Below are 22,282 nucleotides of genomic sequence, written 5' to 3'. Positions count from 1 at the left end.
AGAATGAACTTTGGAAGTGTAACTTGCAAGTGGCAGGAATCTGAGAATTCCAGATACAATGTAGAAATGTAGCTATGTAAACTTTCCTCTTGTGAAAAGACAAATGTGATCCCAGTCTGTGTTCCTTATATGGTATTTTTTCAAATAGAAAAGAAACCAATATATCCTCTTCACTCTTTTCTGTTCTAAGACAGGAAAGAAGTGTTTGTATTCAGGATGGCAAATGCAGGATAGAGTTATTTGCAAAACACAAATACCTGTATTGATGAAGGGTAAAATTCCCCAGCAAATACCATTTAAAACACCAAAATAATTTGATCTTGTAGTAGATTCCTTTCATTACTTTCCAGTCTTTTTTTTTTTTTTTTTTTTTTTTTTTTTTCCCTCTTGGAAGGTGAGAATTTGTGCTGTACCTATTATGTTTTGTTTGTTTTGTTTGTTAACCCCAGTCCTGCAATACTTAGTCTTCCAGATCAATCTGTTAGTAAGAAGTGGTCGTGTCATTGTGTCATGCCCTTCCGTGATGTCAGTGGTCATGCTGGAAGCACAGGTATGGTCTGTATGCATAATCTCCTCAATACTGATGTGTGGGAGCTGCTTTTTGCTCTTCTGTCTTAAGTAGCCTGGCACCTTTACAGTAACATGTAAATAGCAGAATCTAACCTATCTAGAGAACAGTGAACATGTAGATTAGGTTCACTGTTTCCCCATTAGCACAGAAATGTCTCTATAAAATGACACAGGAGGTCACCTTTTTCTGCATAGCTTCCATTATATGTTATTCTGTGATTTTTTTTTTGTATGGAGGAGGGGCATATCTGTTGAACAGTAATGGGTAGATAGCTATTGGGTAGAGAGTGTAATAACTCAGCTGCAGATTTTGTACATTTTTGCTCTTCAAGTTATACATTATCTTCCTTCTGGTCCTATGGAAGACTAAAAATGATTATGTGTAACCTTACTGTAAGCTGTGCTGTTTAAGGGTACCAGGGCAGAATTCTCTAGAAGTGACTGCTATTACAGATACAGAAATCTTCTCTGTATGTTCCAGGTTTCAGAGTGACTTTGGTTGGACAGCTGCAGAGCATCTGCCCTCTGAGTGGTTAAAACTTAATTTATTTTTAGGGAGCATTTTCTTACACTGTATAAGTATTTTAGTGTCTACTCGTACCACAGCTGACAAAAATATGATGTATTTGTACATTAACAAATTATGTGTATGGTATTATGTGACCATTTATGTTTTTATATCCTAACCTGTGAATAAATATAAAATCCATAGACAGCTGGAAACAGTTGCCTGAATTTTCTTTTGATCTAAGGTTGAGCAGTAGTTGACTAGCCTGTAACTCCCGTGCTTTGATTTGTGTATGTCTGGATGTGTGGGTGCATGTGTCAGATCAGTCCTCAGTGACAAGTCTGAACGAATCAGAGCAGAACATAGCAATGAGGTTTGTTGCAGTGTCAGGACCGCTGCGGTCAGAGATGCAAACGCGCTCCTAGCTGCTCAGGGCGCCCGTGCCCAGCCGCCAGACAATGAAAGCAGCAGGCTGTTATTAGGGGAGGGAAGCCACTGAAGGAGACAGAGCACGTGAAATTTATTAGCTGATGCAATAAAGCAGTTTCCTTGGGAATAAACGTGAAGTGGCTTCTGAGTTTATTTGGGATAGAAAGCCCAATAAGAGGGGCAGTTTATTGGGGTTCATCCTCCTCATAATCCAACATGTTGACCTCTACAATCTCCCATTCAGTAGCAAAAATACCAGACTCTCCTGTCTGTGTACAGAACTGTTTATTTTCATTTAATAAAAACAAGCTCTGAATCAATTAACTATTATCCATTTCCCTTTACAGGGTATATCTTACCAGCCATCACTGAGAATATTGCTTTCAGACTCATTTCAGTTTATAGCCCAAAATATTTCTCATTTGCTTTGAATAATTGTTTTCTGTTGAAAATTATGTAGCTGGCTTGTTAATTAGTAAAATATAAATGGGACATACCACTACATTTTTAAAGCTGTGGTGCCAGCTAGTGGTGAGAGATGATAGACAGCATTTCAAGCTTGACATTTATGTAAGTGTACAGTATATTTTTATTTGTGTAATGATGATGTGACATTAAGTTTTATTGTCAGTTATCACTACTTTGTGACTGAAAAAAAGAAGGTAAAATCAGCAGCTACTATCAATTTCCAGTCAGATTTTGATTGGATGTTGTTTATTTGAAACCTTCCTACCATTACGGATAGAAAGATTGCGTCATTCATCAGACCATTTGCCAGTGAAGTCTTTTAGTCTTTAGTTTCTTATTTGCAGACATCAGTTCTTACATATTACAAACCTACAGGCACTGTTCTACTTTGTTAGAAACGCTACATTTCTTAAAAAATGCAGTAGGGTTTAATCATAAGCATCTGAAAGATGCTTGAACTGTCTCTGCAGCTGATTCACTCGTGAACACTGAGAAGGAGAGCTCTGGAGCAGTCAAATGCAGGGTAAAATTCTCCATTGATTATACTTATTTGCAGCCGATGCACCACATTAAGATGAAAATCTTGCTTTTTTATTAACATATAAGTAAAATTAAGAAAATTCAGTATTTTCTGCATTCAAATCAACTCAGAGAAGGAAAACAAGCAAATCATAAAAAGGTTTGTAGAGAAATGGAAAAAATAATAATTATTTTTATGTTTTTTGAACAAAGAGTCATTGACAGGCCATCTTTTCTAGTTTAATTAAGCAATAACTGATCTCAGTAAGGTTGTGGAAAGCTCTTGAATACTAATAAATAAAACTAGAAGCTGAAGCATTTCTTTCATTAAATAGTGGGAGCTGTTTATAACTCTATTACTTACTGCTAAAATCAATTATTATTACTAATACTCTACAAGTAATTTATAACTGAGAGCACACTGAAGGTTGTAAAGCAGAACTTTTCTTTTTAAATGTCAAGCATAGCCATGAAGGTCAGCTATTGTGAATAAGGACACCTCAGATGAACACACTTGTAATAATATTTGTGAAGATAGATCTAGTGTTAGTGACAGCTGCAAGCAGTAAGCAGAGTTGTCACAGTCTTACTTCCAGTCTAATGCATATGACTACACTGGCGTAGAAATACAGAGTTGTTTCTAGTCCCAGGGAATAAAGAAAATGGTATTTGTAGAAGATATAATCAACTGATACAAGCACACAGGCAATTTATTTAAAAAGATGCTTGAAATATTAACATAGGGAAAAATAACTGTCTTTTATTAAAATATTCTATTCTAGTAGGTGTGAAAAATGTCAGGGAGCCAGCGTCCATGTTTGTTTCCTTGTATGTAACTACTTGAACCATACTGGTCATATTTCCACTGTACGCTTCCTTTTGGTCCACTATCCATAGACAATGTATTTGTGACAGATGTTCACGCTATACTTCTTCATGTATAAAGCATAGTTGTTTTAATTCAACACTAGAGGAAACATTTAAATAAAAAATCCTATACCTCTTAATGTATTAAAATGCAAGCACGACTGTTTACCTGTAAGTTGATTTCTTTTTACCTTAGCTTTTATAATACTTATTTCATGTGCTTCCCTAATGTATTAGTTAAATATAAGCCCTGTATTTGGGATATTCTTTAAGTTGGCACTCTCTCTTAAATCCGTAAGGTGTCACATTTCAAAGAATGTAGCATGTTTTATCCAGTTGCAATAGCCATAGAAAGTTAGGTGCAAGCTTTGATGCTTTGGTGAATTTGAGACCAACAAGTGGCATTCTACTGGTTCAGTTTCTGGTTTAGTTTAATTTAAATTAAATAACTGTCCATAAATGTTGTGTTGGTATGTAACTAGAACGGCATAGGTATGCTGTAATTTCTTCTGTTTTAAGGGAATTCTGTTGCTTTATTAGAATAAAAGTCTCTTATTCATCTTCAGTCATTAGGCTGAAACCTTCAGGACTAATTACTATGTATAATGCTGTCAGCACTGAGTGTTAATTGCCAAAGAATTTGACCTCTCAGGAAAATAATTTGAAGTTCAATGATCTAAACATGGTGACCAGTATTTATAATGTTAAAGTATCCATTTGGATCGGTAGTCTTTTAGCTGTCATGGCATTATGCTCTAAATACACTCCTTGTTCAAAATGCTACTTGATGCAGAAGACAGAAATGATACACAAAGGTTCTATTAAAAAGCATTTTAAAAGATGATTTTAAGTGTGGATTTTTTTTTGCATATTTACTGGGTAAGATATGAATTTCACTGTCTGCTTTCTTTACTACTGTAGGCCATATCCTGTTGTAATAGCACTGAGATAATATACACTTGGAATATTTTAAACTGGATAGTCTTACGCATCTTCTAAAACTTTCTGAAATTTAGTGATTTAAAAATCTGTATCATTGATTAAATTCAATGTACTTAGAAAAATGCAGGTTTTAAGCATAAACTTTCGTTAAAAGCAAAGAAGCAGTACTTGGGCAAATTCTTTCCTAGTGTAACTCCTGTCCATCTAGTGGAATTGTATTGGGGCTGAATTTAATATTATGGCTCATGAAGGGGAAAAAAATCACAACAGTTTTGAAATTAAAAGGAATTTTGTATTTAGAAGGCCCTGTGGTGAGAAAAAAAAGGAAAAGAAAGAAAGAAAGAGAAAAGCGTTACTGTTTACAAAGAAGAATGACCATGTTTGAGTACCTGATGGCGGAGTTTTCTACCCTTTGCTCAGAATGCTGTCACTAGAGCCTGCCACAGATCTCTGCTTCAGAAGATGTAGTGGCCTGGTATGGGAGTGGGCCGCATCTGCTAGAAAACTGTTACGGATGGTTCAGCTCATTAGCTGACAGAACTCCTAGTGAACATCGTCAGAGTACTGCGACCTCACTTGGACTAAATGTTAAGCTTGCCTCCTGTTCAGTGTCATTACATTTTCTCCAAAATAAGATCCTTAACCAGTTCTATTAGACCCTGGATACACTTTTGAATGTAACCAGTCTGTAACCCTGTTTTATACAATTTGCAAATGTGACATATTTTACTTAGTACTGGTTGTCATAGTACATTTCTGCCCAAGCACAATGTCTCCAACGTAGCTCACAATATCTTTTAAATGCTGACCATATCCAATACTAGTATGTTTCCATAATAGTATCAAAACTGTGATGCAATGAATTTCATGCATTTCTATTATATTTGTAAAACCTTCACTTCTGTATCATTTTCATATTGTTACATTTGGCTGTCACTCGCACAGTATTTCTCTTCTTACCTTTCTTCATGTTACCCTGTGTTTCTTGCAAAGTTGTTAAATACTTATATGTCGGTGTCATTAATAGCAGAGCAATTACACTGGGTGTGTTTCATAGTTGACTTCTGCAGCAGAGCCAGCAGAGGGAGCATATACTTTGCTATTTTATGATAATTATAGATTTGGGCCAATATTTTTCGGTTTTTGCAGATAAATATATTTTCATATATGTAGTTATATATGACAGCATAGGTGTTTGTACTCTACAACTGTAATAACTGTAGAAAAAAGCTGAACTGTCTGTTGGTTTATGATTACAAAATTAGCTTTGATTTTGCAAAGACTTGCATATATACTGCACTTTGTTTACTGGGAGTAATTCTTATGGATTGAGTCTTTTAGACCCTGGAGGATGGAGGAAAGAGATTTCCTTCAAGAAAACCTCCACCATTATACCACAGAATACATTTTTTTTTTTTAATAACAACATAAATTTAAAGGCAGGTTAAAACGACTTCACACACTTACAAGGTCAAGCCCTTAATAAATCACTGTACACATTGTGTGCACATCACCTGCGGGTGAAATAGCTTTGAAGAGACTCTTCTGGTTTTAGCTGATATTTGGAGACGTATTTTGGGTGTAAGTGAAATATACTATGCGAAAACCTCCTTTTTAGTTATGTGTAAATCCACAGACTCTAGAATGCAGAATTGCTTGGAAGTCATTCTTACATTACAGTTATCCGTGTTTTGGATTCCTGATTTCAAAGTTAACAGGAATTGTGAATGAACAAGTGTCAGGCCAGAAAGATGCTTTTTGTACAAACTTCTGTGTATTTGAACAATACAGTGAATTAAGTATTACTTCAGATATTATGTTGTTTATATCATGATTTAAACTTTATTTAAGTACTTTTTTGTGTTTAGCATTATTACACTGTGTTCATGGTTAAGCCAGGCGGGGTTGATTATCATTAAAGTGTTATTTATTTCTATTTTATTAAGCCCCTTTTTACATTCATGTTACAGGTTAATTTATACTTTTATTTCATGCACTACTTGGCTTTACTGATTAATATGCCCCATGGCATTCAATAAAGCCAGGCAGTGGAGGAAATAAGAGTGGTATTAATTTCTAACATTGCTATAAATTTGCCTTAATAAAACTAGCTCAATAACATTGCAGTAGTAATACAATGGATGCGTCCGTATTGTTAGCAAAGACACAACTGAAAGAACAACACATTTTTTCCTGAATTTAACAATGTTGTGCTGCCTTTTTACTGGTGTTTGAATTAGACTACCTGTTATAATATTCACTGCACTTACATTGTGTTCTAAAAGCAGTACATATTTTTAAAAAAAGAATTATTATTTTACTTAGTCAATCAGTTCTACAGATGTGGATAAATGCTTTGGATTGTGTGATCGTTTCAAATGCACTGCAGATTTTCATGACTACTGTTACTTTAACAGAACATCTAAAACTGGGTTTTAAAATACCAAAGGGAAAAGAGAAAATTCTAGAGTTTGAGGGCAAACAGCATAAAAGAAAAATAGAACAATAGATTTTCTTTTTAACAGTAAAATAAGTACTATTGATTTACATTTCCCAATATTTTCCATTGATTTACGTGTATTACAGGAGAGCGAAATTCTGAAGAAACAAACACAGGATTACTGAATGTTAGTTTTAGACCTAAGAATTATGCATTACACTGGAAATGCTTTTCTTGCTGTATTTTATTTGTGTCCTATTAACTATGGTAGCTATAATTTCTTCAGGCCTACGTTGTGAAATTTTTGTGATGTGAAATCCTTAAGTGATCTTCAGTGTGGAACAGCTAGCTGTGACAAACATTTTACTCACACCTGCATTCCTTTCTTGCACAAACTCTTACCAACTTGATTGAAAATTTTGCTTGAGAGTTTTAGATGCAGCTTTTAACTGACCTCAGTGCAAAGTGAAATCATGATAAAGAAGGTTAATGTACAAAAACCTGACAAAAGCGTAGTCCAGAAGGACTGCAGAATCCTTAGAACTTGATCCTGGAAGGTGCATGGAGAAGCCCTTAATTAGCCCTTAAGCTCCTGAAGCCAGTGGGATATGAGCCTTCTCTGCACTTTGCTGGGTCAGACCTTAATAAATCATTCTACACATTTTGCAGGGATCACCTATGGGGTGAAAGGCAGCAAATGTTTAAAAGGATTAATATAAACATTATATATCAAATGGAACTTATTTTTATATTCAAGCAGCTATGAAAATAATACTGTCATTTTGATAAGTGTATTTGCTAGTTAAAATCAGATGCTCAGCAGACTATATTCTGTCATTTGATTCTGCTAAATAAATGCACTTATATACACTTGCATAGTGTATAGGCTGGAGGTTCTACCTGCATAGATCCAAATTCAATTTTTAGGCTTTGTGTAATAACCTTGCTTAATATATTTTTCTGAATAGTAACTAAAACTGTAAAAGTAAATTTAATTGCCTTATTTAGACATAACTCATGTATGTCTGGACATAACATTTAATGTGTTTATACAGTGCTGTTATAGTTTAATTATGTCAAATAACTTCATGCAAGTGTTCTATAACCTTTTAATCATAATCATGAAGTTAGAAATTGAAATGATCGTGTCTGGTCCATCTCCCTGCCAATTCAGGTCTGTGCCCTGCACATGCTATGTGTAATGTTTTGTCCAGGCTAGTCTTCTCTCTGAGTTCCATTTTGCCATTTATTTTATCAGAATAACATTCAGTTTCTAATCTAAAACTAAGTGTAGGAGTAGTGACATTGACAGTTACATTAGATTCAATATTTTAAATAGGGATATAATCCTCCCTAGTTTGGGGGAATTCTACCAACTGCTGTGTAAAGCTGGATAGCTTATCTGGGTTTGTACCTCATGGGAAGCTCCTCTGTGTGCCACTGTAGTGATGGAAAATTAGGTTAGATAAATAGACCAGTGATGAGATTGTTTGGCAATTAGTTAGTTTGCCAGAAGTGCTGAAAATCTGCACCACCTATTAGTATCAGTGATATACACAGACAGTTAATGCTTTCCATCTCTCATTGATAGCAATAAAAGTTTGGTTTACTTGGTAGTTCTCTGGATAAGGCTGCCATTTGCATTTGATGTGTATATAAAAGATATTCAGAGCATTTGATTTCTAGCTACACATGTAGATAGCAGATACGATTATAAAGGAGAATTCACAATAGTAATTTTTACAATGTTTAACACCCATATACTAAGCTATATATCTGTTTTCTTCTTGCATTCTCACAGCTGAGCAGAATAAGCTGCAGTGCTTGCAAAACAGAAAAATGTATGTTGGGCTGTGAGGCATAACACTTACAATTAAATATGAAAAGATCTCTTTAGTTAACAGTGTGAGGGCCAGGGGGCAGAACGTGCAGAATGCTGCATCAGCCTGGGTGCTGCAAATAAAATGTGGAGAGGTAAGGCAGCGAGTGTCCTTTCCTTTGAGAGAGTTCTGAAAAGCAGGCCATTTTAAAGGGGTGTCTGTAAATTAAAAGATTACGTGTAGGGATGGTGAATTGCCCCCATCTCTATTGCTTACCTGAATGCTGATGTTGAAGCAAGAATATTCATTTGTTTCAACTTTTCTCCTAGTGTTTTTCATCAGTTGGGACAGGACTGGTTTTTTTGTTTCTTTTCCTTTTTGGTTTTGCTTTGTTCTTTCGCCTTCATAAGACACCTTTACTTTTACAGAATGCAGAAAGTTCTTTACTTTTCTGTGGAAGGAAATAGTTACTCCTTTTCTATTCTGTCCCTCGACAAAGTATTTCTGCCTATTGAATGTATTTTTATGGAATTGAAAGGTGTTGCCCCTGTTTGTTGGCTGGCATTAAAAAATATTTGTTTGTGCACCTCTTTGTTTGCAGTGCAGTCCTGGAAGAGGATCTGTGGTCTAAGCACTGTTGTTAAGTTCTATATTTTGAACCATGCATTTAAGTAACTTAAATCCCTTAAAAACTTAAGTAAATCCCTGCCTATATCTACAAGAAGAGCATACAGTGAACACAGTAAGCAGCCAAACAGGATTGTAACTAGGATCATTAAAATATTTTCTGGACTTCTGAGGCAAAACGAGATAGTAATATGTAATTATAAATACTTGTAATATGTCTGAAGTTGTTGAAAGATGGTATTACAACAGTTGCCATGCTGCTGATAATGTTCCTTAGAAATTCAAATAATATCTTTATTTGGGCCTTTTAGCAAGCAGCAAGTTACACGTTGGAGCTGTACTGCCTGGCTCTGACAGTTTTAGAACTGTGGCTTGTGAAAAGCGTGGTTTCTCCGCATGGGTCTTGCACTGAGTATCCGCGTCTGAAGGACGTGGAGAGTGGGTTGGTGTGTCATGCAGTGCCAGCGGAGGGGCCCCACGGCCGCCCCGAGCGCGGGGGGTCCCCGGCCGCCCCGAGCGCAGGGGGACCCTTGGTCACCCCGAGCACAGGGGTCCCCATGGCTGCCCTGAGCGCGGGGTTTCCCTTGGTCCCCCCGAGCGCGGGGGGTCCCCGGCCGCCCCGAGCGCGGGGGGTCCCTTGGTCACCCCGAGCGCGGGGGGTCCCCGGCCGCCCCGAGCGCGGGGGGGCCCTTGGTCACCCCGAGCACAGGGGTCCCCACGGCCGCCCCGAGCGCGGGGTTTCCCTTGGTCCCCCCGAGCGCGGGGGGTCCCCGGCCGCCCCGAGCACAGGGGGCCCCACGGCCGCCCCGAGCGCGGGGGGTCCCCGGCCGCCCCGAGCCTGGGGGGTCCCTTGGTCACCCCGAGCACAGGGGTCCCCGGCCGCCCCGAGCACAGGGGGCCCCACGGCCGCCCCGAGCGCGGGGGGTCCCCGGCCGCCCCGAGCCTGGGGGGTCCCTTGGTCACCCCGAGCACAGGGGTCCCCGGCCGCCCCGAGCACAGGGGGCCCCACGGCCGCCCCGAGCGCGGGGGGTCCCCGGCCGCCCCGAGCCTGGGGGGTCCCTTGGTCACCCCGAGCACAGGGGTCCCCGGCCGCCCCGAGCACAGGGGGCCCCACGGCCGCCCCGAGCGCGGGGGGTCCCCGGCCGCCCCGAGCCTGGGGGGTCCCTTGGTCACCCCGAGCACAGGGGTCCCCGGCCGCCCCGAGCACAGGGGGCCCCACGGCCGCCCCGAGCGCGGGGGGGCCCCGGCCGCCCCGAGCCTGGGGGGTCCCTTGGTCACCCCGAGCACAGGGGTCCCCGGCCGCCCCGAGCACAGGGGGCCCCACGGCCGCCCCGAGCGCGGGGGGGCCCCGGCCGCCGCGCTCCGCGGCCGCGCGGTGGCGCCGCCGCCCGCCCCGGCCGCCGGACGCTGCAAGGCAGTGCGGTTGCTGCGTTCATGCTCCCGCTATGATCAGCTATGCAGTAAAGTTAAAACGTTTCTCGATGCAATTCTTGTAACGTCGTCGTTCGCTCAGATCACTGTGAGCTCACTGTACTGAAACCCCTGCTGCTGTGCATTCAGGTCCCACAGCGGAGCTGCGCCCGCGCTCAAGTCAGCGGCAGCACGCTGGGCGTGTCAGATCCCTGCAGTGTGTCCCTGCCTTGCAGCCTTTGCAACAAAAAGTGTGTGCAAATAGTCACAATCTTAGTATGGTGATAGACAGGAAGATAAAGGTGGAATCTGGGAGGAGGGTGGGAGGATACTGATTTGCATATACCTGTAATTGCTCTCTATTTGCTTTCATATGTTTGCTTAAAGTCCTGTTTGAAAGGCAGCAGTGGAGAAGTGTCCTGTCCTATAAACTGTTGAAAATTAACCTCAATTGATGGCTTCAGTAGGAATGGTAGTTTAAATGCAACCCTGATATGCATGGATAGAAGAATGAATTTAGGAACATTCACCTTTCTGTCTGGAGTTTATGGAAATCCATTCCTCATGCTTGGGATGGAGATGCAGATAAGGAAAACTGAGCTTCACTTTGGTGTCCATCACATCACCATTGCTCCTTACATGATGATGATGATGATGATGATATTAAGGTGAGGAGCAAAGCAGATAAAAGATATTAATGCCAGGGAAAATCATCAGATGCATTCTGGACACTTCCCCTAAATCAGTTAACCCACAGAAATAAACTTTATCTTTAAAATCTGAGCAAGACACCTATCTTTCTCTCTCTCTCTCCTCTTTTGATGGCAGATGTTTGCCAAAAGCCCTCCTCTATTCTGGTCCCTTAGATGGAAGGTTATTTGGAGGCTCCTTGGAAAGCAATGATGTGGTTTGCTGCAGTTCAGCCCAAGTACAGAGTCCCACTCTAACTGTACAATGCAGGCGCTCATTGCTAATTGCAAAAGTATGGCCTTTTAAATTAGAAATCAATGTGTCTCTTTTTACAGGGCCTTCCTGAGATTGATGCTGGGTAACCACACCATTTCTTTGTATTTAATTAAACTTCTTGTGAAATAAATAACTGGCATGCATATATATACAATATATATTGGCCAAAGAGCCTGAGAAGGTTAGCAGAGAAGGCTGGTACTCTCAGCCTGATGCTTTTAGTACAGTAAAACAGTAGCTCCCACTACGCTTCTGAAGGCAAGTTATGTAATGTGGAGAGTTTGTGTCACCTACAGTTATTTCTGTACTACCATCCCAAACCTCTCTTCCTGAAATCCACTGACTTTTAAGTCTATCTCTTTAAGTTCCTCTTATAATCCGGCACAATAAGTTCAGCTTGTGAATTTAAGGAGAAGAGAGGGCTTTGTGGCCTCAGCATTCCATCTGAGGAGATGTATCTGAACATTTTCTCTTTTTCATGGTTATTTTTATCCTGTTCTTTGTTAGAGAAAAGATGTAGGAAAAAATGTTTTTCTACCCAACTGTAATGGACAGTTGTTACAAAGCTGGGGCTTTCTTTTTAAGCTCTACAGTATGTTCTTCCAAATTGTAACATTTTTTTTTCTGGCATTTGTTACTTGGAAAAGAAACATAAGAGTGACAGAAGGAAAAGCTGAGAAATAGATTACAGCAAATGGAATAGCTCTTTAGGAGCAGTACACTTTTCACCTCTGGGTGCCACTGTTCAACTGTTTCTTGTTCAGTGACCATCTGCTTAGAAGTCCAGCTATTTCTGTAGAAATGCTCCCTGAAAGAAACTATTAAAGAGATATTACCTATATCTCTGTACAATCAAGAAACAAGTTTCCAACATATGGATATTAGTTATGCACTGTTCTGGTATGTCTGTTTACCTACTGAACAACGAAACAATAAACAATCCACGTTTATCCAGTTAAAGTACTTAAGTGGTTTATTTAAATCTCCCCTTTCCTGTTCAGTCAGAAGTTAAAAAGTAATCTCCTGTTCTCATATATGAATAAGTGCTAGTACATATTTATCAAGTATACAGATTGATTATAACCATTCGGTTGATTTAAACAAGTTTTACAATATCAACAATAATTTACTCTATTGCCCACAGCTTATTTAATTCAAAAATCTATTGACTGATATCATTTCTTCTCAACTACTGTGGAACTGTTAATATTCAGAGCAAAATTAATTGCAGTCTGTGTATCCAGCTGTTCCACCAGATTAATTGTGCTGTGATGTTTCTTCTAGAAATTCAGCCAGAGCAACTCATTGTGGGTTGACAGTGGACCTCAGCTCTGAACTACTCTATGACTTTAATTCTAGTCAAACAAAAATCTCCTAAAGTGAAATCAAGTATGTCATTTAACTCCTTCATTGCTATAAAGCAATTTTTAGGGCAACATGTTCAAAATAGTAGTAATTGCATTTAGCTCTTAATGAAATATACCTTATCTCAATCAGAGAGGGACCCTGCTGCTGTCTTTGCCTTAGCCTCAATCCAGAAGTGTTCTTCCTGCACTCCACTATGTGCAGCAGTTTATCAATAAAAGCCAACAAGGCTGTTCATATCTGCACACGGATGCTTGAAAGTTCCACAATAGCCTTATAAGCAAGCGTAAGCTGTATTTATTTCTATTTGATAATTTTCTTTTGTTGGGGGAATTAAATTTGGTCTTTGTGTCAGGTAGAATTGATAATCTATTATGTATTTCATTCCTAACCATTAAGCTATCCTATTTAGGCTCTATATGTGTATTTTTTCAAAATATTAGAGGAAAAATTCAGACTAAAACATCTGTTAGAAATTATTTTCAACTTTGCCTCAGATTTGTACATCTTTCTATCCAGTTTCATTGGAAAATCCCAAATAAATAGAGCACTTCAAAATAAAAGAATTTAACTTTGTCCTGGGAACATGCAGTTCAGGTTTTGGAAGGGGAAACATGTAATAAAATGCTATTCAAATGAAACTGGTTAAGCTGTAAAATACGTAAGTGGAAACTTTGAGGAAACTGGCAATGAGAAACTGGAAATCAAGCAGTAATTTAAGTTTCACACAACCACCCTTTGCATGTGTGAGTACAAAGGAGAGACTGGGCACAAATGTGAGTCAGAGCCCTCCTCTCAGGAACTAAGGGGACAGAGATTCCCAGCATCTGTTTCCTTAACTATCACCCAGAGGATACTGGTGGTAAATCACGGTGAGTAAAAATAGAATCAGAAAACTCGCTCAAAACAAATGAAGCACTGTATTTTGCAGTACTTCAGCAGTAGATCTGTATCCAGCTCAGCTTTTATCTGTGTTCAAACTGAATGTGTCGGATCATATTCATCTTTAAACAAATGGTTATTAAAATCACAAGCATGGAGTTAGGATAACCCAGAGTAGCCAGCCAAATTTACTGTGTGAAAGGGAGATTGATCCTGCCAGCATTTTTTTAATGAATGCACCGATGTCATTTGTTGTAGATCAAGATGACAAGACCCGTTGGTAGTGTTAACCACTGCCCTTCTTTTGCAGTGAATGGGTCTGTGTTGAGTTGAATGAACTTGGGTCCGGTCCACAGACTTCAACCAGAAGAGTTTGTGTGTGTAACTTATTTTAGATGCCTGATTGATCTGTCTACATAATTCCATGTTATCAGTGCAAGCCATAGAAAGAAATAATGATAATTTGCCTTGAAGGGCTCTAGTGAAATTTAATTAAAATGCTGTGAGTTCCTCATCTGGAAGACACTGGAAGGGAGGAATTCTTATCAACCTTAGGACTTCTGAGTTTATACTTGAACATCTAACATTTTAAATAATATTTTACCCATTTATTAAAATTCTAATATTTTACAAAAATGGCAAAGGTCAATATGGAATCAGCATGTCTTCAGGATATCCCTTTTGCTTTGTCATTAGAATTGTAAATATAACGTGACTGGGACTTTTGAAGAAAAACTCAACCTTTTATTTTAGAAATAAATTGATTTATTCTTTATTTATAAGTTTGTTTATTGCCTTCTATTCCTAGCTGAAATTTAAATAATTTTAAAATTATCTTAAAGATAGAGGCAATTTAAATACTCTTATATACAACTGTTGCTATTTTGCTATTGCATTGTTTGTGATAGCATTTTAAATCAAATTCTCTCTTTATAATAACAATAATAAGAGAATGAGTGCCTGTGACCCTCACTGTAAAATTTCTTCTTTTCAACTTGAGAGCTTTTAACCAACAGTAGTTCATTCTTAGAATTTATTGCATATATGATTGTTCTCTTTTTGGCCAGCTTTTTATTGTTTTAGCAAATATTCTTCAACTACAAGTATTTTAGGCCTACCACTACTAAAATTATGAACTCTTCTACAAGAAAAGGCTTTTATAAAAATATCTTGTGTTGGAAATAAAATTAAATGATCTTTTATGGTGAATAAAACAAGACTAAAATTGTATAATCTCAAAATATGAAGAGGCAAAATACTAAAAGCAGATATAAAAATTTTATTCTCTCTTGACAGTTGTATATATCTAGTGGGTAGTCACTAACAGTTGCCAATGTTAAGTTACTGGATCAATTCTATTAAGTATTGTTAACTTCCCTAAACTGGAAATCCAATCTATTAAACCTGCTATATTTCTTGAAATCTGTTCTTATCATTTACTGAAATATTATAGGTCATATCTTATTTAAACAAATACAATATTTGAGTTTCAGATAGGAATCTAAATCTGTAATTACAAAGATTTCAAGATTCTGAAAAGAAAGTGTTTTTTTTGTGTGGTTCTGAAACTGGCAAACTGAATGGCGTGGCTTTCAATTAACCGTAAGTATTGGGCATTGATAATTCTTTACATCTTTGGTATACTGTGCATTTAGTCTCCTTGTTCTTCTTTAGTTTGCCACAGTGACCTTGTTAAGGCACTTTTTTTCTTGGTATTTAGAATGTGGATTTTATGAGGTGAAGATTGCATTTAAAATTAAATATTTCTTGCATTTTCATATAGATTAGCATACTTCAATTTTAATTTGGTGCTTTGATTAACTGGAATCAGGGTTTCACAGCATGATGCTCTTATGCTACATGCTATACAGGCAGTAGCACTGACACAGAGGACTTTCTCCTGAAGAATTTATGAATAGACTTTCAAAATGACTTGTTGCTGTTGCATCAGTACTGTTACAGCTGTTATGTTCCCTAATGGCATTAAAATATACCATGTTGTCTAATCAGCATACTTAAAGATAGGAACTGAAGAATATCCGAAAGTCCCTTTGCAGCAATGACACTCTAGCACCATTTGTTCCCTTATGCCTGCTTTTGTTGGTGACATTATTATTTCTAGCAATTTTTTTTTCTTGTAGTATTTGAGACATACAGCGTGGTGAATGCACCACCTGCCTCAAGTGCAGATGGAGTTTTCATTGTATGCATCTCTCTGCCATTTTGTATTTGTTTTTTGTTTTGTATTTTCTCATTCATTGGGAGCTTTAGCAACTGAAATAGACCTCATTTGTTCATTGAGCATCGTACATGTTTTGTCTTGTGTCTACTGCTGAAAAAAGGTGTGAACTACCCTGAGAGAAAAACATGAGGCAGGAAGGCACTGGGTAAATTAAGTGATGTCCAGATTATTCTGCTATCTGTGCCTGCTTTTTTTAATAAAAGAAGTGCTTTGCATGCATTGCATATTTTTTAGTATAGTTAACATGTATTAAATACTCAAAGCGAGCAACCCTCCCCTATGCCCCACAACAACAGCAGCCTGTCTTTCTAGCAGCATGGAAAAACTCGGGCCAATAGGAATTTGCAATGTGTAGTTTCCAATGTTTTTTTAAAGGACTAACATTAGCTAAATTGTTTTTCTGTGCCTTCTCCCACTGATCATGTAGACAGCACCACATACTTGTATTTACGCTTCCTGTTTTACTGTTCCAGCTCTTTTACTAGAATACAGAAATTTGCTAACTCATTCAGTAATGTTTTGTGACATCCTGTTTCAGACCGCACTTGGTTAACGAAACCATGTGGCTGTACATTACTGGGAAGCTCTGCTCACAGCTCCAAAATCAGAAGCTATGAAATGACTGCAGTTGTCCTCAGATTGTTTAGTCACTGATGGCAAGATTTACTGAAATTGTTGTCTGCTGCAGTATAGGAGCCTACGCAAACAACGCTACTCATTATTTCTTGTGCTAAGTCAGTATCTAGACTGTAGGAATAGTCTTAAGTATTTGCTGAATTGGGCTGGTGTATGTGTGTGTGTGTGTGTGTGTGTGTGTGTATAAACAGTTATGATAGTTTTCGAAAGAAGCGTAGGCTAATGGAAGTTAGATGCAATCTTAATATGCAATAGAATGAGTTCTATGAACTCAAATACCCAAAGAAGCTAAATAACTATTGGCATGCTGTCTTAAAGAGAATACTTTTAATGAAATGAGATCTTTTTCATATCCTTTTAGAGAGTTAATATTTATGTTAAAGGAAAAAATTTTTTTTTTGCTTTCTTACTGAATCCTCTGCTACAGATAAACAGGAAATGCATTGACCTAAAGTTATAGGAGGATTTTTATCTGTATATTGGTAAAGTCTCTAATGCTATTGTCAGTACAAACAAAGCCATAATCTGTTCCAAGAGACAAGAGTTTTGCCATGGACTTTCCTGTAAAAAAAAACAAAAACAAAAAACAAATATAAACCATTATATTCTCTTTCTGTTGGACTTTAGTTTTAAGCTTCTTGTACTTTTGATCTGAATTATTAATACATTTCATCATAAAATATTTTGATTTGCATACACATGTTATTAAATTTCACTTGTGCATTAAAAAGGTAAATGGTGAACACCCATCTGACGGAAGGGAAGATTGAGAATACCAGTGAAACAAGGTGAGAAGAAACAGGCACTGATATTCCAGTTCACTGTTTTCAAAAGAGAAAGGACCTACTCCTGTGTTTCATGCCAGCTCCTTCTCTCCCTGCCTCAGTGGGCTTCCTTGCTGCTTTGTGGCAGCCATAATGTTCATTGCAAGTCTCTCTGAATTGAATTAAATAATCAGCTAAGGGTATTTTTTGGTGAGGATAGGGTGTTGCTGGCATAGTGAGTTAAATGGCCTTGCCAAGACATCATGTAGGCACCAGAGCTGATAGGAGGGAAAAGGTGAGATCGTGCAACCTGTGCAAGAGCCCAGGGAGAAGAAAGGGTATGTGCAGGGGTGCGGTGGGATGGGGTAGGTGATGACAAAGTTTTCCTTGTACCAAGCCACTAAGTTGTCTCATATAAAGCCTTAGCTTCACTGTCATGTAAGAAGTTCTACAGAACTTATTATTTTAGCAAGTTTATGTGGGTGATACTTAAAACAACTGCAGCTATGCATGAGAAAACTCGTAGTTGCCTAATACTAAATCCTACAGCCTGTGTTCAATTCTGAAGTAAATTTTCTCTTGGCTTCATTTTTTCTGGCAAGTTTTCAAGAATAAGTAGTAATCTTATCCAAGTGTCAGATTTGGTCAAGAGCCAATATTTTATAGAAATACAGATGTAGAAAGTAAGGGAAAGAGACTAGCTTGAAAAAGGTACAGCTGGTATTTGCATCTCTGTGAAGTTCTTCTCTCTAGCAGAAGACCAAGTGGTCTTGTATGTGGAGCTTTCTTGTTTGAAAATATGAAAGCTCTGCACATGTATACATGTAAATAGGGTTTCTTTCAGTTTTTACTTGAGAAGTTTTAAGTATCTGCCTTTAAAAAAGAGCAGAAAGGCTGTGGTCTGTGGTTCTTACATTCCCAAAGTGTATCCTTACCTCTTCACAGGGAGGTTTTGCATCATCGTGCCAACTCCTGGATCTTTTTTTGCACTTTTGATAGGCTTCTCTAAGTTACAGTTCATTGGCACAATGTTCCTGCCGCTCAGCTAATGAGCAATTTTAATTTTTTATTGTTGTTCAATATCCACACTTATTTGCTGCATGTAACTGACACGTTATTATGAACATCAGTTCCATTCTTGGCTTTTCATAGACCTTGCCATCTCACCAGTATTTTTCATAATTAATTTTAACAATACCTTTAGGAGATAAAATGCAGTTATTATTTCCATTTTACAGATGCAGAACTGAGGCATGTAAAAACAAAAATTAGAAGAATATACTAATTCTGAAACTTGGCATACTGTGTCTTGTTTTTTTCAGAGTATCTGGTATAACAATAGCACTGCAGGCATTCAAAGCACAGTTTCCATTGATTTCAATTACTCCAATCATGCATGAAGAACACATGCTTAGTAATTACTTCTGAAAAATTTGCTTTGAGTGACCTGCCCAGTGTATATGTAAGGGTATATGTAAGTGTATCTGTAAGTCAGATATAGCATCCAGTTCTTTAGGGCAGCTTCCAACTATCTCAGTCCAGAAATCCTCCATTCCGTTGCAACTACCTTTTAATTACATAACTTACCTTACATAATATACCAAGTAGATCTGGTCGTGGTAAAGAAAGTAAAAAGATCTGAAGCAGGAGATGCCAAGCATTACAGGCAAGCTTTAGGAACCAACATCCTAGGCATTATTAAAGCAGTTACTGGTTCTTGGATGACTGCAGGCATGTTAAGTAGGGAATCTGATCCACAGAGACTTATAAGGGTCTGAAGGTATTTTTGGAAATACTGTACTAAATTATGTCACATACATATAACAAACCTCCTAAAAGGAAGACAGTGACAATCATGGTGGTGGCTGGATGCCTCAGTGCCAAATTGTACTTCATTCTAACGTTTGGATCCTACATTAAGAATACACTTACACCTTTCCAGCTTCTGCAACAAGTGCAGCAGTGGAGTCTAAAAAGTATTGTTTAATAATTCCAGCATAGGACATCTCCAAAGTATGTAATCACACAGGAATTCTATGGAGCAAGTTACCTGGAGTTTTCTTCCTTTCAGTTTTCATCTTCCTCGCCCATTCCCATCCACAATCCTGGTTCTCTCTGCTTTCATCTCAGAATGTCTTTGGGTCTAACACTGACTTTTACTTTAGTTAAGCTTATGGAGAACTTGCGATTTCAAGTTTTGTTTGCAGTTAAAAAATGATGTTTTTCAGTGAATAAAAATCAGCTGGAGCTGTGCTTTGTGTACCAAGTTTTATCAGCTTGGATACTACCTGTAGACTTTCTTATGAGCACAGTTCATTCTTGCTTAAACCAATGTTGTTGGTGGTTTGGAATAGCCTGTAGTTTTTATTTCTATTTGGCTTCTGTTTAATTGGTTTTCGGCATGCATACACAAACTATAAAAATCTATTTATTTCAAGCAATCACAAACAGAATGGGAGGAAATGTTTCTATCCAAAACTTAATTCATGAAGGGTACTTGGGTCAAAGGATTATTTTTATCTGGCTATTTATAGCAACTAAATGTTATATGAATGTGTCTTGCAGGAGCTGTTGGTTGAATGGTTGAATCCAGTGCTGGTGGAAATATGTGGAACTGTGCTGGACTCATTCACGTATATCAAGTCTGGAACCGGGCCATTCAATTAAGTAGGTTAGTGCAGGATGCAGGTTGGTGTTGAATTTGGTTCGCTGTCATTAGGTGTGTGAATATGAAAAAACATCATAACATCATCTTGTGAGAAAATATTAACAGCAAAAAAATTGCATTAGGCATTTCTCCAGTAGGTGTTCTATGAAGTATTAATAATGTGCAATTAATTCTCTGAATGCAGCATGTGCATTCTTTTTTATCAGGGTTTTGAGTGTTTGTGAGAACAGGATGCTATCAGCTTTGTGCAAGACACTGAAAATTTTGTCTGCATTTTAAGACAACGCTTGTCTATTGCTGGGGATTTGAAGGAGGGCAGACTTCTGATTTTGCTGAGTGTACAGATGGACACTCTTGGACCAGCTCTGCCTCTTATATATACTGTGAATCCAGATTATACTATATTCAACACATTATTATAACATATAACAGAACATTTTTGTCAAGCACAAAATGTATGTGCAGCAAATGTATTTATATGTACATATGTTTCTTAAGACCCGAAACTCCATTCTGTGATTCTGTTCAAATTGCTGAACAATCTTTCATCTCTTCTGTTTACAAGCTGATACATCTATAGTAAATTGGATGAGGCTAAGATGGAATATTTTGTGGGAAATGCTAGAAATATTGGGAGCAAACAACAGCACAGCTATCGAAGGCTTTTATTTGAGCAAGAATAAAAGAATACGGCTCGTATATAGCCTATACTGTAACCAGGCGCAGAATCTGTCCAATAGTATCCAAGAACCTGTTTCAGTAATGACTACATCATTTTTAATGAAAGAACATAGAACATCTTTAGAGATAAGTAATAATAGTTTTTCTTTTGCTGTTTTTTTAAAACAAATTGTCAACAGTTGTAATGTAAATATAATGTAAAGCTAGTTATTTCCTGGCAGTTAACACTCAAGTTTCCAATAGTAAGATTGGTTTTCTCTAGCAAATTGATGCCTTGGTACCCTAGAATTAAAATTCTAAATCATCTCAATGAAATGCCTATGTTTCCATTTTTAATTGTTGATGTCAGAAAGAAGGTAAAAACTGCATAATTGCAAATGGGTTTGGATTTCAATTTAAAGAGAAAGCTGTCGTCTTAAATAACTCCAGTAACTCCTGGGAGCCAAGATCATTTTCAAAAGATAATAACTTTGAACAAAACCCCCCAATCTCAAGTGATGTATATTTATAAACAGGAAAATCATTTTCAATTGAGGAGTAGTCTCTTGAGATCGCTATATTTCCACAGTAATACAATTCTCAGCTTGAATCCAGTCCAATTTCATAGCTTTCTACTGTCCTAGCATTGTACCCTTATCAGTTAAGATGCTAATTATTTCCCCTTTGACTGTATTATCGGATTCTTATGATATCAAAGCAAACTTAAGTGATTAAACATACAATTATTGGACTATTGACGTCATCCAGTGGCAAGGTTCATTTTTTCCTCCTATACGCTTCTAATGCTGTTGTTAAAGTACAGTAGAAATCCTTTTGTATCGTGACCACAAATGAGATCTTTTCTAGAAATGCTGTGCACGCTTATTCCTTTCAGGAAGCAAAGGAGAAAAAAACACTATGTTATGAAGGCAGCTTTTTACACTCTGATTTAACCTTTAACAAATGAAAAATACAAGGTCAAAATGTAGTTATATTAGAAAATATTCACCAGCATTGCTATATTGATTTTTTTAAAGGGAAAGCCAATAGCATATTCTTACAAAATGCACCCATTAGCCCAGATGGCATGTTTCAAACACTAGCGCGGTAGCAGTTGTAGTAGAAAAAAAGTAGTCCTTTTTTTGTTTTTTCTTTTTTATCATTTACTGTAGGGTATTTACTAAAAAAGTTGTAGTAGAAAAAAGTAGTCCTTTTTTTCTTTTTTTAACAGTTACAGTAGGATATTTGCTATTAGGATATTTACTAAAAAAGTAAACTGTTCTTTTCTGTAACATGTATAATAAATTGGAGGTTACATGAAAAGACAGTATTTATCTTACATTTCTGTTGCTCTTCTGAGAAAAAATAGCAAAGAATCGGAAGCTTTAATTAACTGTTCTTGAACTGTCCATAAATTCATGTATTTGTGAAAAAAGGAGACCCTCTGGGAACCAACACACTAGGACAGATTCTCATTTTATATTTATAAGTATTTAAAT

General features: G+C 37.7%; 1 long non-coding RNA gene across 1 annotated transcript in view; it reads left to right on the top strand.

Annotated features, from left to right (window-relative positions):
• Window positions 1-20,104, top strand: part of LOC134141798 (uncharacterized) — a 31,944-nt gene extending 11,840 nt beyond the window's left edge. Inside the window, exon 3 of the long non-coding RNA XR_009958726.1 lies at window positions 20,021-20,104. This is a non-coding gene — a long non-coding RNA (uncharacterized LOC134141798). The remainder of the gene's footprint in view (window positions 1-20,020) is intronic.
• Window positions 20,105-22,282: the final 2,178 nt, after the last annotated feature.

The sequence above is a fragment of the Rhea pennata genome, chromosome 6 (genome assembly GCF_028389875.1).
Source record: "Rhea pennata isolate bPtePen1 chromosome 6, bPtePen1.pri, whole genome shotgun sequence".
Classification (NCBI taxonomy): Eukaryota; Metazoa; Chordata; class Aves; order Rheiformes; family Rheidae; genus Rhea; species Rhea pennata.
The sequence above is the reverse complement of the archived record's forward strand: the minus strand, read 5'-3'. Positions and strand labels throughout refer to the sequence as shown.